Source organism: Macrobrachium rosenbergii, chromosome 3, assembly GCF_040412425.1.
Source record: "Macrobrachium rosenbergii isolate ZJJX-2024 chromosome 3, ASM4041242v1, whole genome shotgun sequence".
Classification (NCBI taxonomy): domain Eukaryota; kingdom Metazoa; phylum Arthropoda; class Malacostraca; order Decapoda; family Palaemonidae; genus Macrobrachium; species Macrobrachium rosenbergii.
Window position 1 is genome coordinate 10,094,096 of NC_089743.1, and position 16,044 is coordinate 10,110,139.

At 36.7% G+C, this 16,044-nt stretch overlaps 1 long non-coding RNA gene across 2 annotated transcripts in view; it reads right to left on the reverse strand.

The window, feature by feature from the left end:
• The window catches only part of LOC136852565 (uncharacterized), a 145,616-nt gene that overhangs the window by 67,004 nt on the left and 62,568 nt on the right, over positions 1-16,044 (reverse strand). For both annotated transcript variants that reach the window (XR_010857183.1, XR_010857184.1), the window contains exon 3: positions 5,692-5,856. This is a non-coding gene — a long non-coding RNA (uncharacterized lncRNA). The remainder of the gene's footprint in view (positions 1-5,691; positions 5,857-16,044) is intronic.

Consider the following 16,044-nt stretch of genomic DNA (forward strand, 5'->3'; position numbering starts at 1 on the left):
GGATTTCTTGGTGATATACATCTTTTGGGTTCCTTGTTTTCACAGGGGTGTTTCTTGGTGATATACATCTTTTGGGTTCCTTGTTTTCACAGGGATTTCTTGGTGATATACATCTTTTGGGTTCCTTGTTTTCACAGGGTGTTTCTTGGTGATATATCTTTTGGGTCTTTGTTTTCAGGGATTTTTGGTGATATACATCTTTTGGGTTCCTTGTTTTCACAGGGGTTTCTTGGTGATATACATCTTTTGGGTTCCTTGTTTTCACAGGGGTGTTTCTTGGTGATATACATCTTTTGGTTCCTTTGTTCAGGGTTTCTTGTTTTCTTGTTTTCACACAGGGATTTCTTGGTGATATACATCTTTTGGGTTCCTTGTTTTCACAGGGTGTTTCTTGGTGATATACATCTTTTGGGTTCCTTGTTTTCACAGGGGTTTCTTGGTGATATACATCTTTTGGGTTCCTTGTTTTCAGGGGGTGTTTTGGTGATATATACATCTTTTTGGGTTCCTTGTTTTCACAGGGGTGTTTCTTGGTGATATACATCTTTTGGGTTCCTTTCCAGGGTGTTTCTTGTTTACATCTTTGGGTTCCTTGTTTCTTGGTGATATACATCTTTTGGGTTCCTTGTTTTCACAGGGTGTTTCTTGGTGATATACATCTTTTGGGTTCCTTGTTTTCACAGGTGGATCTTTTTTCTTGTTTTGATGATATACATGGGTTCCTTTTGTTTTCAGGGGTTTTTGGGATTACATCTTTTGGGTTCCTTGTTTTCACAGGGTGTTTCTTGGTGATATACATCTTGTGGGTTCCTTGTTTTCACAGGGATTTCTTGGTGATATACATCTTTTGGGTTCTTGTTTTTTTTCTTGGTGATATACATCTTTTGGGTTCCTTGTTTTCACAGGGGTTTCTTTGATATACATCTTTTGGGTTCCTTGTTTTCAGGGGTTTCTTGGTTCCTTATTTTTGATAGGGGTTCTTGTTTTCACAGGGGTGTTTCTTGGTGATATACATCTTTTGGGTTCCTTGTTTTCACAGGGTGTTTCTTGGTGATATACATCTTTTGGTTCCTTGTGATATACATCTTTTGGGTTCCTTGTTTTCACATCTTTTGGGTTCCTTGTTTTCACAGGGGTTTCTTGGTGATATACATCTTTTGGGGTTTTCACAGGGTGTTTCTTGGTGATATACATCTTTTTTCTTGGTGATATACATCTTTTGGGTTCCTTGTTTTCACAGGGTGTTTCTTGGTGATATATATCTTTTGGGTTCCTTGTTTTCACAGGGGGTTTCTTGGTGATATACATCTTTTGGGTTCCTTGTTTTCACAGGGGTTTCTTTGGTTCCTTGATATACATCTTTTGGGTTCCTTGTTTTTCACAGGGGTTTCTTGGTGATATACATCTTTTGGGTTCCTTGTTTTCACAGGGGTTTCTTGGTGATATACATCTTTTGGGTTCCTTGTTTTCACAGGGGTTTCTTGGTGATATACATCTTTTGGGTTCTTTGTTTTCACAGGGGTTTCTTGGTGATATACATCTTTTGGGTTCTTTGTTTTCAGGGTGTTTCTTGGTTTGGTGATATACATCTTTTGGGTTCCTTGTTTTCACAGGGGTGTTTCTTGGTGATATATATCTTTTGGGTTCCTTGTTTTCACAGTGGTGTTTCTTGGTGATATATAGGGGTTTCTTGGTGATATACATCTTTTGGGTTCCTTGTTTTCACAGGGGTGTTTCTTGGTGATATACATCTTTTGGGTTCCTTGTTTTCACAGGGGTGTTTCTTGGTGATATACATCTTTTGGGTTCCTGATGTTCGGAGGGGCTTTTGGAATCAAGACGTTGCAACCTGTCATTGTCAATATACTGCCCCTTCACTCTGGTACAATCCTGATTTTCTATTCTTTTATCATGCTACTGTGTTAGCATTGTTTCCTGATATTTAAAAGGGGTTTCAAGGATATTTGCATTAGTAATATTTTTCATCAAAAGCTTCCCACATGCACAAAAAATATATCAGTATACCATGTTTCTGAACCCGTTTTTCATTTGTTTTGATTTTCTCTCATCTGAGCGTTAGCAAAATACTCAGAATTACATCTTCCTTCTGAGCCAAAGTGTTTGAAGTGGTGGCTTTTTATTCGCTTGCAGAATTAATTGGGGTTTATATCATCGTCGGAAGGCTTCGTTGTTGGCGAGTTTATTTCAGTAGGAAATATCCTATTCTCGTGTTAGTGGCCGAGTACTTTAGATTTTATGATCGCGCGCAACACTTCACTTTGTTTCACTTTGTTTGGTTTTATATACAACCCTCCACAGGATGATTCCCTCTCTGGCGGGCCCTTGTACCTCTTCAAAATAAGGTGCTTCTTATATAGTTTATAATTGTCTTTTAGTGTTTCTCGTCAATATCGTAGCTCCTGCAGAATAAGAGTCTTTAGCTCTTTTTTAAATTTGCTTTCTTCTTGTACGATCTTCACTTCAGGCGGTATTTTCCTGTACAGTCTTGGTGCGGTGTACAAATGCTCTCTCACCTGACTTACAATTTGTTCTAGGTTCAAAAAGCCTATATGCTTCACTTGCATGTCTGATTACAATAATCATTTCCAGGTCTAAAGAAGTTTAAGCAGTTTCTCAGATATGTTGGTTAACCATATTTCAGTGCTTTAAAGACTGTACAGTAAGAAGTATTTTATATTCTATTTTAGCTTTTACTGGGAGCCAATGTAGCTCAATTAGTGCTGGGGTTATTCTATCACGGGAACGTAGTCCTTTTATTAACCTGGCGGCTCTATTTTGTACTTCTGGTAATTTTCTTAGTAGGTAGTTACGGAGACGGTAATATATGTCGTTGCAGTAGTCAAGCCTCGAAAGTATTTGGTTGCTAATTGCTGTTTTCAGAGTATCTTCGTTTAGGTATTTTCTAATAAAAGCAATGTTTCTAATATGATAGTTACAGGTTTTTGCAATATGCAATATATGGTTCTTCACCGACAATTTATTAATAAATACTCCTAATTTCAAACTGCTGTTACAATATTTATTGTTGACGAACCAATAGTTATTCTTTCGAAGTGGTCATATTTTCGTAGTTTTGTCTTCATTAAGTTTCAATTTCTTCGCCGACATCCATTTTTTTTTATATCTTTCATTATTGGATCAATTTTACTAATGGCGTCTTCTACCGTTTCGACAGGAAAATAGAACCGAGTATCATCAGCATAGAGTTTATACTTAACCCTGTGCTTATTTAGAATTCTAGACAGTTCAATTGTGTAAATGCCAAATAGCAGTGGACCCAGAACGCTGCCTTGGGGCACTCCTTTTGTTAGGCCTTTCTTTTCTGATTTCACATTTAATATAACCACTGTAACCTTCCTGTTTTCTAAGTAGCTTTTGTACCATTTGTGTACTCATCTTCGATGCCTACTGCTCTCAGGTCTTCAAGCAGCAGATTGTGGTCAACTAAGTCAAACGCTTGGGTCAAGCATAACCAGGATGCCATATTTTCCATTTGCTATAATTTTTACCATATTTATAACTGCGCACAATGCAGTCTCTGTTGAGTGGTTTTTTCTGTACGCTGACTGATCACCAGGTATAATTTTGAGTTGCTTAAAATGTTTCCACGTTTGTTTGTGAACTTCCGTTTCTATAAGTTTTGATAAGTTCGATAGGTTCGGTATTGGTCTATAGCTTTCCACTATTTGGGAAGGATGCCTGTGCTAGACTCATTTTGACAATATCAAAATATAGCTTCCGTAATTGCAAAGTGTTTTGCCTCTTTTAAATCACTTAGGGAAAACGGGTCATTTTCACAGTAGGTGTTTTTTACTTTTCTCGTCGTTTTTTCAAAGTCATTCATGTTCAGTTCTTTAAACTTGCTGAGTTTGCACTCCTGGCTTGTTTCTCTTATTTTCTTTACGCTTTCATCAGTTTTAAAGTTTTTGTTTCTGTAAGTACTAGTGTTTTTCAGTGTATAGCCTTTCCAGGTATTTATACTAAATGTAACTAGTTTATGCATTGGAGATATCAAGCATTCAGGCTCAACTTGCATGTCACTCACAATCTCGTTGTTTTTGTTTTGTATCACTACAGTAGGTCAATGGTATGGTTCAATAACGATGTCGGTTTTTTCACAACATTTACCAGGTCGTGACTTTCAAGTAACTCTCTAAATTCTTTGACTTATTTCTCATCGCTATCATCCAGCTGTAGGTTGAAGTCATCACAAATCAGTATATTTTTTTTATCAGCTAACAAGTCGAGGAAGTCACTGAATTCGTCTAGGAACGATCTCTTACTTTTGCTTGGTGGTTTATAGACTGTTATGATTTGTATCTTTGTTTATGTGTGTAATTTTGGTGTTGATATATTCAAATGTACTGAACACATTTTGGTTCATTATAGATACTTTGTACACTTTTTTGACAGATTCCCACTCCACCACCGTTTCTGTTTTCTCTCGGTACATGGTAGGCCTACAAGTTGAGACCCTGGTGTCGGTTCGTTTATTTTAAAATAACCACTTACATTATTGCTTAGCCAAGTCTCCGTTCGCATGCAGTTCTCAGTTTTCGAAGCCTTTTGGACCCTCTACTGTACTGTACAAGTAATGAACGGTCAACTTAGCGGAATTAGGGACGTTGATAATCCTAAGTTTAGCAAAAGCTGCATTGCTGTTTTAGAATCATGGTAATGTGCCATGGTTTATTTTGGTAACATCTCGATTTCATACATCAGTATGTTTTGTCAATGGGTTTAATCAAATCTACAATTTGATAATCCTTCTGACTTCCATATTCTCATTATTTATTTTATCTTATTTACCTTTTTTTTATATTCCATTTTAGCAGTGCCATTCCAATAGTATCTGCTTATTCCGTGTGTGCTCATTATAGATGATAATACACAGATACATGCACGCATACATTCATAGGCCTACTGACACCTGATGCGGGTTCTCAGTCTCAAACACAGGCTTTATTCCTACATTCTGTTGTTTTCTTCCCAACGCATCTAGGTCAAAGTACGATCTTACAGTGCATTCATAATTTCAAAGACATACAACTTCGCAGCTGCATCTGCGTTGGAGGCCACGTTCAGCAATTACATGTGATCATTTTCAGCAATTTATTCAGAATAAGTGGGTCATCTGTTGTGAGATGGACGAGAATATTAGCGATTTACATCCAACTCAAGGTTAGAATGTTAATGATAACTTCCATCCATCTCCACTCTCTTGCTCCCAGTAACAGCAGAGAGAGAGAGAGAGAGAGAGAGAGACGGGGTGGAGGGGGACGGAGACTGAATTTCAGGCAGCTTGTTGTTTTTCGCTATATTATTCTTTGATATGAGTCATTTAATCTTTGTTTTCACTTTTATAAAAACTTGAAAGGAACATGGGTCTAGATGGACACACGCACAAATATTTTATCCACATCGCAGAACTTCTACCAAGAGGAGCAACTCAGCGTTTCTTCGTGTATCAGTCGTGTAGATTAAAGAAGGAAAAGTTCAGTGGCATTAAGGAAACCCGCCGTTATGAGAAAACAGGTTGTAATTTTATTACTTAGAGAGTTTTAATCAAAAAAGGAAAAATAAAAATGAAGATCAACAACCAAATTTTAAGACAACGCAACGAGGAGAGTCAAATGGCTTCAAGTGGCAACGAACTGGTACCAAACTTACCAGACCTTCCACGGCGGCGGAGAAATAGGGGCCAATGACATCTACCAACATCAATAACTGTGCTAAATATATTGTCGAATGCACAGTGTTGGATCACTTGTGTTTGGAATGAAAAATCTGACTTTCATCTGCACTTTATTTACTCCCACTTGCTGATTGGTGGATCTGAAAAATTAACAGAAAAACATGTGTAACATTAACACATCAAATCTATAACACTTAACAATTAATTCAATCACCTGACATCTATAAATTTAAATCAAGAAAGGTAGCAAAATAAATGAAAATCACCAAACATATTAAGCAAATCAATACAAAATCAAACTTACAAACTTAAGTGCAATATTATTAACACACGTTCCAAAATCGACCTGTAGTGGATTATTAAAGCTTAAAGTTGAAGGTAAATGTAGCTATCGCTAATACAAAAAGAAATGACGCTGAGCAAGTGACTTCAAGCGATAGAAGCTACACCACTGACCATAGCAAGAATGAAGTTATGAACACCGTAAGTCAACGCTCCTACTACATGTTGGTTTTACAACAAAACAAAGATAAATTAGAGAATGACAGTTTAGAGGCGAACACCAAAGAGTAAAATATGCTTGACGACAATACTAACCAGAAACTACGTAGTTTAACTCTTAAACAGCTTCGTGTAACGGTAGATACTGTACACGTTTTAAGAAATAAGTTTTTTAAACATACACAAATTCATTTACAGCTTGCAACATATCGCTTTAAAAAACTGAAGCAATTGGAACCATGAATCTCTTTTTCGCCACTACTCTGGCTTTCCCTGTTAAACAATATAAGAGTTTTACCAATATCTATATAATATAGAGTTCTCTCATATAGAAGTGCGCTAATATTCACGCATTCTGGAGCAAATTCACTGAAGACATTCAATTTACAAATAAACTCTTTATATTATTTAATTTGACCAAAGTTTTTGAGCAAACAGATGAGGTAATCCCACTTTTCTACTTCTACCTGATTCTGAGTGACACTGCATGATAGTGGTGTTGTGTTCCTCCCTTCTGCATGTCATCTACAAGGTCAATTGCAGTGACGGCACGGGCAAGTACTTCATTTCCTCTTCTGATCTGGGAATATTGTTAGTCATTGTTCTATTAACTTTGCTCAGAAGGCTACGAAGATCCTTTGTCTGTTAGTTCTATAAGCTCGTTTCAAGAAGACCAACTGATGTTGAATGTGCGGCTTTACTCACTAAAGAGCGCTTCAGTTTATTCCAATTTTTTTCACCACTGAGCGCGCACGCTATTATTTCTTCTGCACAAAAATGCATGGCGTGCATCATGTTATATGCGTATGAGATACAGGCGTAAGAAAACACGAATGGAACACAAGCACACAACGTCCACTCAGCTTTACTGACGTTTAATTCATGGATCCTGATGTGATCACCTTAAACATCAAACTAGTTTAGATCACTTAGCTTTGAGATTCGTTTGTTCCTTTGTTAACGAAAACACACCAGATGTTTCTCCATTTTACTGAGTGGTGATGAGTGATGATATATGAAATAACTACTACACTGTATGGACATTCCATCCGATTATTACTGCAGAACTTTCATTGTAAAAGTTATGACAGGATGATGTCTGATGTACTGTACATTCTATCATGTCTCATAATTATATTTGCTCACCTCATATTATTATTATTTGAATCATAAGATGTAGGAGTGAGTATTCTGACTCTCATGGAAGGATTATACTTATTTTTTATTAACATTCCTCCTAGTATGCCCATCCCGTCAAAGATTTCAGTAATGTAAAAGATGGTCGTGACGACAAGTCCAGGCCCTAAGGGCGTTGCATAAGGTCGAAAAGTTCAAACCGAGGTATCTTCAGGGGAGAGGCTGGACCAGGACAGGACGACGGTCAGTCCAAACATGGGCTTTTGTAACACAGGCTGTAGGTATTCCATACAGAAAAAATAAACATATAGAACAGTGTCAGTTGGTATTCTGGAAATCTGATAGTAGACTTGCTCATGTTCCTCGTATGACGTGACTGGAGGGATTTGATGAAGGTACAGAGGTCATGAAAAACCCTTCAGTAATTTCTGTTTCATCATTCTCCAGAATACAGAAATTCTTGATCTCGCTTTGGCAAGTGAATTTAATTTCTTGACTGCTCCAAGAAGAGAATAGACTTGGTTTTAATGGAAGTCAATGAGCTATTATTATATATATATATATATATATATATATATATATATATATATATATATATATATATATATATATATATATATATATATATGTGTGTGTGTGTGTGCATTTATATATATATATATTATATATATATATATATATATATATATATATATATATATATATATATATATATATATATATATATATATAATCTCAATGTTATGCTCCATTCGTCATGTTACAAACTGTTGGCCTGGACCTGTAACGAATAAAATTAATTGATTTTTAGGCTTTGAAAAACAACTCAGTAGTGACGAGGAAATTGGGTACGAGTCATGTTCGTACACAAGGCTTCTGAAGAGGAAGAAGTTGGGAATTAACTCCTTTTAACATGTTTAATTTAGTTTGATAATATAACTATACAAAGGTACACGATATCAACTGAATGAGCAATGTGTTATCCATTACGTTTCATGAACTTCCATTCTTTTGCTTTCTCATGAACTTCGGAACTTTATTTTTCTATTTTCTGCTTTGTAGAATTATTATTAGGTTTTTATCGACATGTCTTATTTCGTGTATTGATTTTTTTTATATACTTTATTTTCTGATTCTTCCCAAACGGGGAGTTAAACGCCTCCCACCACGGACGCCACATCCTTGGTAGGTACGACTTACGACCAGAAAAACGCTGATTGCGTTCATCACCCTCCTCCTCGTTTACTGTTGGATCTCCTCTCGGTCCTGTTAGTCCATCTGGCAGGGCCATTTATTTGCTAGTTGCAGGTTATAGTTTTCTTGAATAATTTATTTTGAAAAGGTTGGATTTTAACTCATGATTGAAAGTCTAAAGTCAAAGAGTCCATATCTTTTTAGTTCTTGCGGGAACTTGCCTGAATAGTCTGGGTGTCTTGTAATCAGGCGTTTCCCGCAGCTAAATGGTCAAGAGGGCAGTTATAATATCTACTGTTGTTCTCCTTGGTCGGTTGCATTTTTTATTCCTGCCTCTTTGAACTTCCCGCAGGACCTTTAGGACATACGAGGAGTTCTGCGCATTTGTCAATCTCGTGTCCGAAGGTCTGGCACTCATAGCATTGTGTTACATGATATCTGTCAGGCACTGCAGGAATTACAGGGTAGATATAATTTATCATATATCCTGATATTCTTTTGATCCGTTGGCTCGTTTGTACGACGAAACGTGTTCCTCCAGTTTTAGATTTTAGTGGCCAGCCCTGTGAGAGCTCAATAAATTAGCTCTATCTGGGCAAACGACTTAATAGTAATGATTTAGATTTCAGAGTTTGCTAATGCCTGAAAGTCATTTTCGTCTTTTGCCACATAATTTAGCTGGGGGCTTGTATCATACATGTTGCATAATAAGCCATTTAGTTCCTCATTGAACGGGTTGGTATCGTTCTCGACTAGCACTTTGCTGGGCCCGGGTTCGATTCTCCGACCGGCCAATGAAGAATTAGAGAAATTTATTTCTGGTGATAGAATTTCAATTCTCGGTATAATGTGGTTCGGATTCCACAATAAGCTGTTGGTCCCGTTGTTGCTAGGTAACCAATTGGTCCTTAGCCACGTAAAATAAGCCTAATCCTTCGGGCCAGTCCTAGGAGAGCTGTTGATCAGCTCAGTGGTCTGGTTAAACTAAGGTATACCTTTTTTTTCGTCTTCTTTTGGGACATTGTTCTCTAGGTCTTTCATTTTTCATATTTTTTATAGCATGTAGGTTTCGTGTCGGAAAGGTCCATAGGAGGTATTCATCCTCTTTCTACCTTGCATATTGTATTGGAGTTTCGTTAATACAGTAGTTGACATTTTGTTTTTATCTGTTTAATAGCTTTCGATTGAGAGTTTGTTAATTTTTGAACTAAAGCATGTTTTTCTGTCTGCTGACTTTTTAATTACAACCCCCCCCCTTTTATTAACATATGACTCCCATTCTTTTTTCCTATTGTCATTTCTTTTTCTTTATCCAGTTAAGTAAACTCCTCCATCACGCTGGTTTTCGCAACCCCATCATATCTTTGAGTGGGAGTTAGCAGGCAACACATCTATTGCGCTCTTTACATAAGGCGCCGTGTAAAAAGTTTAGTGACATTAGCAGCCCGTTAATTGGTATGTAGGCTAGCTGTATTCTCTCTACCTCTAGCAGAGTCTGGCTGGTCTGTTTGTTATTTCTATGGTTGTTCGACAAAAGGACAGCTCCAGTCTTTTAGAAACAGCAACTGAATCTCAAAGAACGATTTTCCCAGCCCCTTATACCTTTGCCCTTAAAGTGTGCGATGAATTTTGATCATAATTTGGAAGAAGAAACCTTTGTTACATGTAAGAACAACTGGAACTTCTTTAACAACATCACAGTATTTGCAAGTTCCTTTAAAGTTGTAGCTTTTGCTTGCACTACTGCTCTCATTATGCAAAGCAAATCGCAGATGTCATAATCTCACAACTTCTAAAAGAACCTCCTTTGAAGGGTCAGTAATTCCAGGCATTTTCTTTGGCGTTATGTCTTTTTCATATTCCAAGTTTAAGTGCACCTTAGTTTAACCAGACCACTGAGCTGATTAACAGCTCTTCTAGAGAGGGCTGGCCCGAAGGATTATATTTTAGGTGGCTAAGAACCAATTGGTTACCTAGCAACGGGACCTACAACTTATTGTGGAATCCGAACCACATTATAGCGAGAAATGAATTTCTATCACCAGGAATAAATTCCTCTAATTCTTTATTGGCCGATCGTAGAATCAAACGCGGGGGCAGCAGAGTGCTAGCTGCTGAGAACGGTACCCACCCGTCCAATGAACCAATACAGACACTGTATAAAATGTAGCTACATTTAAACGTAGACTGAACATTCTTCAACATTCATGCTACTAAAAGATAAAAAAAAAAAAAAATATTGCCACGAGACTTACTCGTGATCACGAAAGAAGGCATAACTAAGGCATAACTAATTGATGGTGACTATATTACACAGGGAAGACCTAAAATTAAAGTTTCAATGTAAAAGAAACGGAGTCATTGTGAAGTCCGACTGGCGCCATGCAACAGAAAGATCTGTCAGCTCAAGGTCCGCCCTGCAGTTACACAAGCAATATCTAAAGTCGTTCTTATAATACCAAGTTTTGAATAAAAATAGTGAAGAGAAAGCAAAGTAGTTGATGATTTTGGTATTTTGGAGTAAATACTTAATGATGATGAAATGGGTAGTGAATGGAAAGGCAGCGAAAGCTTTTTTGGGAATTGAAGTAAGAAGGTGCAACGAAACAAAAGTTTGAACAAAAACACACACAAAGTTGAACACAGACAAATTTACAAGAGACCCCACTCAAATTAATAAAAGGATTTTGGTTGCATTACATTGGAAAAATTTCTGGTAAGAAGAAAATGAGTCATTTTCATTGAATAGGAGAAAACAGACGTGGGGAAGAAGAGAATATATGAAAATTCTAGCACAAGAACATGTTAAATTAGATTATGCTGAGGTAGTTCAGTTAGATAGATAAGCTTGGAAACTGGTTTAAAAAATATTTATATGAAGCCTCTGAGTACGTGTATGAAAAACTTTGGAAGGCAGGTAATAACTGCATTTAGCATAGGAGCCGCATAGGTGGTGACTGTTGCACGTAGGTGTATACAGCAGTTCTCTTCACAAAATGTTTCTTTGATGTCAAGGAATGATTTTTAGCTTGGGCACGCGATTCTGATACGGGGAAGATTTTTTCCAAGATGGCCGCCAGGACCGAAATCGGCTTTGTTAGAAAATTTGTCTGTATCTCGCAAACGAGAGCTTCTAGATAAAAATTACAAGAGTTCAAAATTGTTCAAAATACATTTTTACACTATTATGGCACTTATAGCTCCATTTATTCACAATCATTTTTGTAATATGGTATAGTTTATGCCAAATGCTTTATTTCTCTCTTTTGTAGTAAATATTTGTCCGTAACTCGAAAATGGGTGCTTCTAGGAAAAAAATTACAAAAGTTCAAAACTGTTTAGAATGGATATCTAAGCTGATAAAGACAATCTTGTATGAGAAGAATTCTTGATTGGAGAATATCTTAGGTTAACCAGAAAAAAACGAGAATCATCTCAATTTAACGTAAAGCATTTTGATAAGAACAAAGAAAGAAATTAACAAAGAAATAAGAGACTTGCTAATGTCATCATAAAAAAAATTGATATGCCATACTAAGTACGAAACTTAAAAACCTGAAAAAGATAAACAGCTTATGAAAAATTTATGAAAAGTACGTATTGCAAGATTACACTGCATGTACAAGTAAAATATGTAATACGTGCATATATATATATATATATATATATATATATATATATATATATATATATATATATATATATATATATATATATATATATATCCTAATTACACAAATATGAAATATGACAGACAGAAAACATTTCATCCTACCACACTGAGTTTTTTATACATCACAATCATTCCTACATTTACTTGAATTTTCACAAAAACAAAATCTGGAACATGCTGTTGAATTTATTCTACATCTGCATTTATCCTTGAACAAGTCTTGCGATTACAGGGAAAGGAAAATCATCAGGTAGATGTTGTAGAATGATTTGAAGAGTTCAGCCTGCCTCTTTTTCTACATATCCAAAATGATTTGGGTTTTGAAAGCATTCTTTGCCATCTAATATACTGTACCATCTACTGGCTTGAAGATAAGCTCTTTTGATGTGTAGCTTGAGAGAAGTGGAAGTTGGTGGAAGCTTTGTAAAATCCAAATTTTTCATACGATGATATTTAAAGGCGCGGAGGTCATCCATTTTCTTGAATTCTTTTGCCAAAACTTTTGTTAAGTACTCTTCAGAATTTTGCATGATCACATCTGACAGTTCCGCCCTTCCCAAGTCTCTGGTAAGGTAAGCATAGTCTCTAGCCCTCTCAAGAGCTGCATGCTTCGTTCCGACTACTCGTAGTGTCACAGTCACTAAGTGGATGAAAGGCAGGCAAGGTTACAATGAAGCATACCTTAGTTTAACCAGACCACTGAGCTGATTAACAGCTCTCCTAGGTCTGGCCCGAAGGATTAGACTTATTTTACGTGGCTAACAACCAACTGGTTACCTAGCAACGGGACCTACAGCTTGTTGTGGAATCCGAACCACATTATACCGAGAAATGAATTTCTATCACCAGATATAAATTCCTCTAATTCCTCATTGGCCGGCCGAGGACTCGAACTCGGGCCTAGCAAGGTTTCAATAATTTGCTTTCCTACTATATCACATATGTCATGCACTGGAATGTATATTGCAGTTTGTCCTTTTCCAGAAAGGGTCCAAAGATTTTTTTTTAAGCCATTTCCTTTGAAAACCGTGTGATAATAGTGAACAGCACACACAAAGACACCTGTGTCCGATGATGCTACTAGCAGATTTTCTACACGGGCAGCTGATTAACATGAATGAACAGTCTTTCATCTGCTTCCTCAAGGACAGAACTTAACTAAGGCACTTTAGTTACTTGGCCATTCTGTAATCTGATTGCATTTTCCTCTACCACTTCACTCAAATGCATAGTTATAGTATGCAATCTGTCTTTATGCTGTATAGTGTAGGCTTTGAAGAATTTCTGAAGCTAATTTTTATTACGGATTGATGCCAAAAAAAGCATTCATGTCTTTAGTCAAGGTTGTCATACTGCTTGAAATAGTCATATCAATAGGATCTGAATTCATACGCCTGAGCCTTTCTTCAGCTTCATTACTGTTCTCATAATACATGTCAAATACTGTCAGTTCTGTCTGCATTCCTTGACAATGACAGAATTCTGTTTAAAATAATTTCTGCAAATTCACCATAAGTTTTCACAGATTTTGTAGCAGCTGCAGCAATCGTAAGGGCATGGAGCTTAAATCAAAGACTAAGTGGTGGATGGAGGATTTGGATGGGTTGATCTTGCATATCCGTCAAATATTTTTCTAGCTCATGGGCCAGTTCAGATTTGTTGGTTTTCAGTATTGTGCCATCTTTTGTTAAAAAGAAAGATGTACTTGCTAGCTCATATCATACGACTGTATCATTACGATCTCTAACTATTTCAATTATCCTTTGAGCATTAGATGTTTCTTTTGTTACATCACTACTTTTTACATTAGTTTTAGATTTAAAACCCTTTTTCTAGTCAACGGATGAAGTTGTTTTCACTTCAGTATAAAAACTTGGTCACAATTCATTGTACTGTTTTCGTCCCTCAGTGATTCATTCCAGTTTAAAATTTGTTTCTTCCACTGGTAAGTGCTTCCCTGTTGCAAAGTTGATAACTAGGTCATGCTCTACTGAAGAGAAAGGGTTATGCCTGTTTATGATGAAATTCATAACTTTCATGATGCACCGGTTATCTTTTTTGGCCATACTGTCCGAAAACGCATGATGTAGGTCATACTCATCATTTTCAATAATTCCACAAATTCTTCTGTGAAGCATCTTCAGTGAATGCGTATCATGCTTGATTACATCATGAAGGACCACAGCTTCTTTCCTTCTGGTCATTCCAGTTATGCTTCCTTGTCCTTTTGCTGCATAGCTTCTGCACATCTCTAAACCTTGATCCATGCCTACACTACTAAAATTCCTCTCTCCACGTTGAACTACAAAACCCGCTCTAACAAAAGGATGAAAGACACTGGGATGTTTTTCTTCAAGTTTCAAGCAATCTTCATAGTAAACAGAGCCCCATCTTGCATAATTTATCTTTCCATAATAAAATAATAATGGCAGTGCTTTCTGAAAAGCAGATATATAAAGCTTCCATTTTCCTTCTCTGTCGGCTCTTCATGATATCTCTCAGTACTGGGACGAGTTCATATAAAAAAAAGTGTTCCAATAACACAAGACTTTTGACTTCTCCGCCCCTTTCCTCAGAAACATCATAAAGTCTGAACCAAAATCTTGCAAAAGATGGTGTGTATCTTTTATTTTCTGTCTTGCACTGTAATGGTCCTTTTCTACACAGAAATCTTCAAGCTCCTTAAGCTGTGTGAAGAGTGACTGATATTTTTCATGTTCTGTGTTGGCAAAAAACTCACGAAGTTGTATTCGCTGCATAGCTTCTGCAGTTGTAGCCATACCTCGAACTCCTCTTACAAAGTGACTGCCTTTTAGTACATTCTCGACCACTTTTGGGCCAAATACTTCAGTTTCTATCAGTGCTTCTGCAATCCCACTGTCCTCCAGGTATTGTCCTAAGCAGTTTATGATTATTTTTGTGGTGTGAAAGGGGCCTAAACCAAGAAAAATATTTTCAGATTGAGAAGGAAACAACAACTGAAGCTCCTTAGCAATGTGATAAACACCTTCATCACTCCATAAAGCCCGACAGTTCTGATTCACTTGCTTCGTTGCATCTTGGATGTTTACTATAGTTGTGTAAATAGAGGATTGGTTGGTTGCAGGATATGGAAGAATTGGAACACTTGCTGTCACGGCTGCTGAAAAACTGTCACTTTGCAAGTTATAAGATGATAAAAATCGTGTCATTAACCAAATGAAATCCATATTAGCTGCCTCCACAGACACTACTGATGTATGTGTAATTAGATGGTACAAAATCAGAACTAATAACTCCTCTACTCTTAGGTCTGATAAATGTTACAAGTTTTTGACATTTCAAGACATCATGTAGTTTTTTCCTGGCGCTTGCCAGTAAAACAGGCGTTCGAGTCGATGTATATGCTTTTTCTCTGTGGCTCATCCTGAAACAGAACTAGAACTATATCATGTGACCCATCAATGCCACTCTGTATCCGTTTCCTGATCAAAGTTGTCCATGGAGGCACAAATTGGCTTATTACGATCAAAGTGTGGGGATATTGGAACCCTGTTATTTTCTGAGTGTAACTGATCTAGTTACAAACGAATGATTCATTCTTTGAAGACCATCATAGCTGTTGCAATCATAGTGTAAAAATGTATTTTGAAGAATTTTGAACTCCTGTAATTATTTTTTTCGAAGCGCTCGTTTGTGAGTTACAGACAAATTTTCCTTCAAAAACATAAGCAAAATTATTTTTGCATTATATTTTACTAGCACTACAACAAATAATATAAGTAAATTAATTTATAAATGCAAAAACATGGTGTAAAAATGTATTTTGAAGAATTTTGAACTC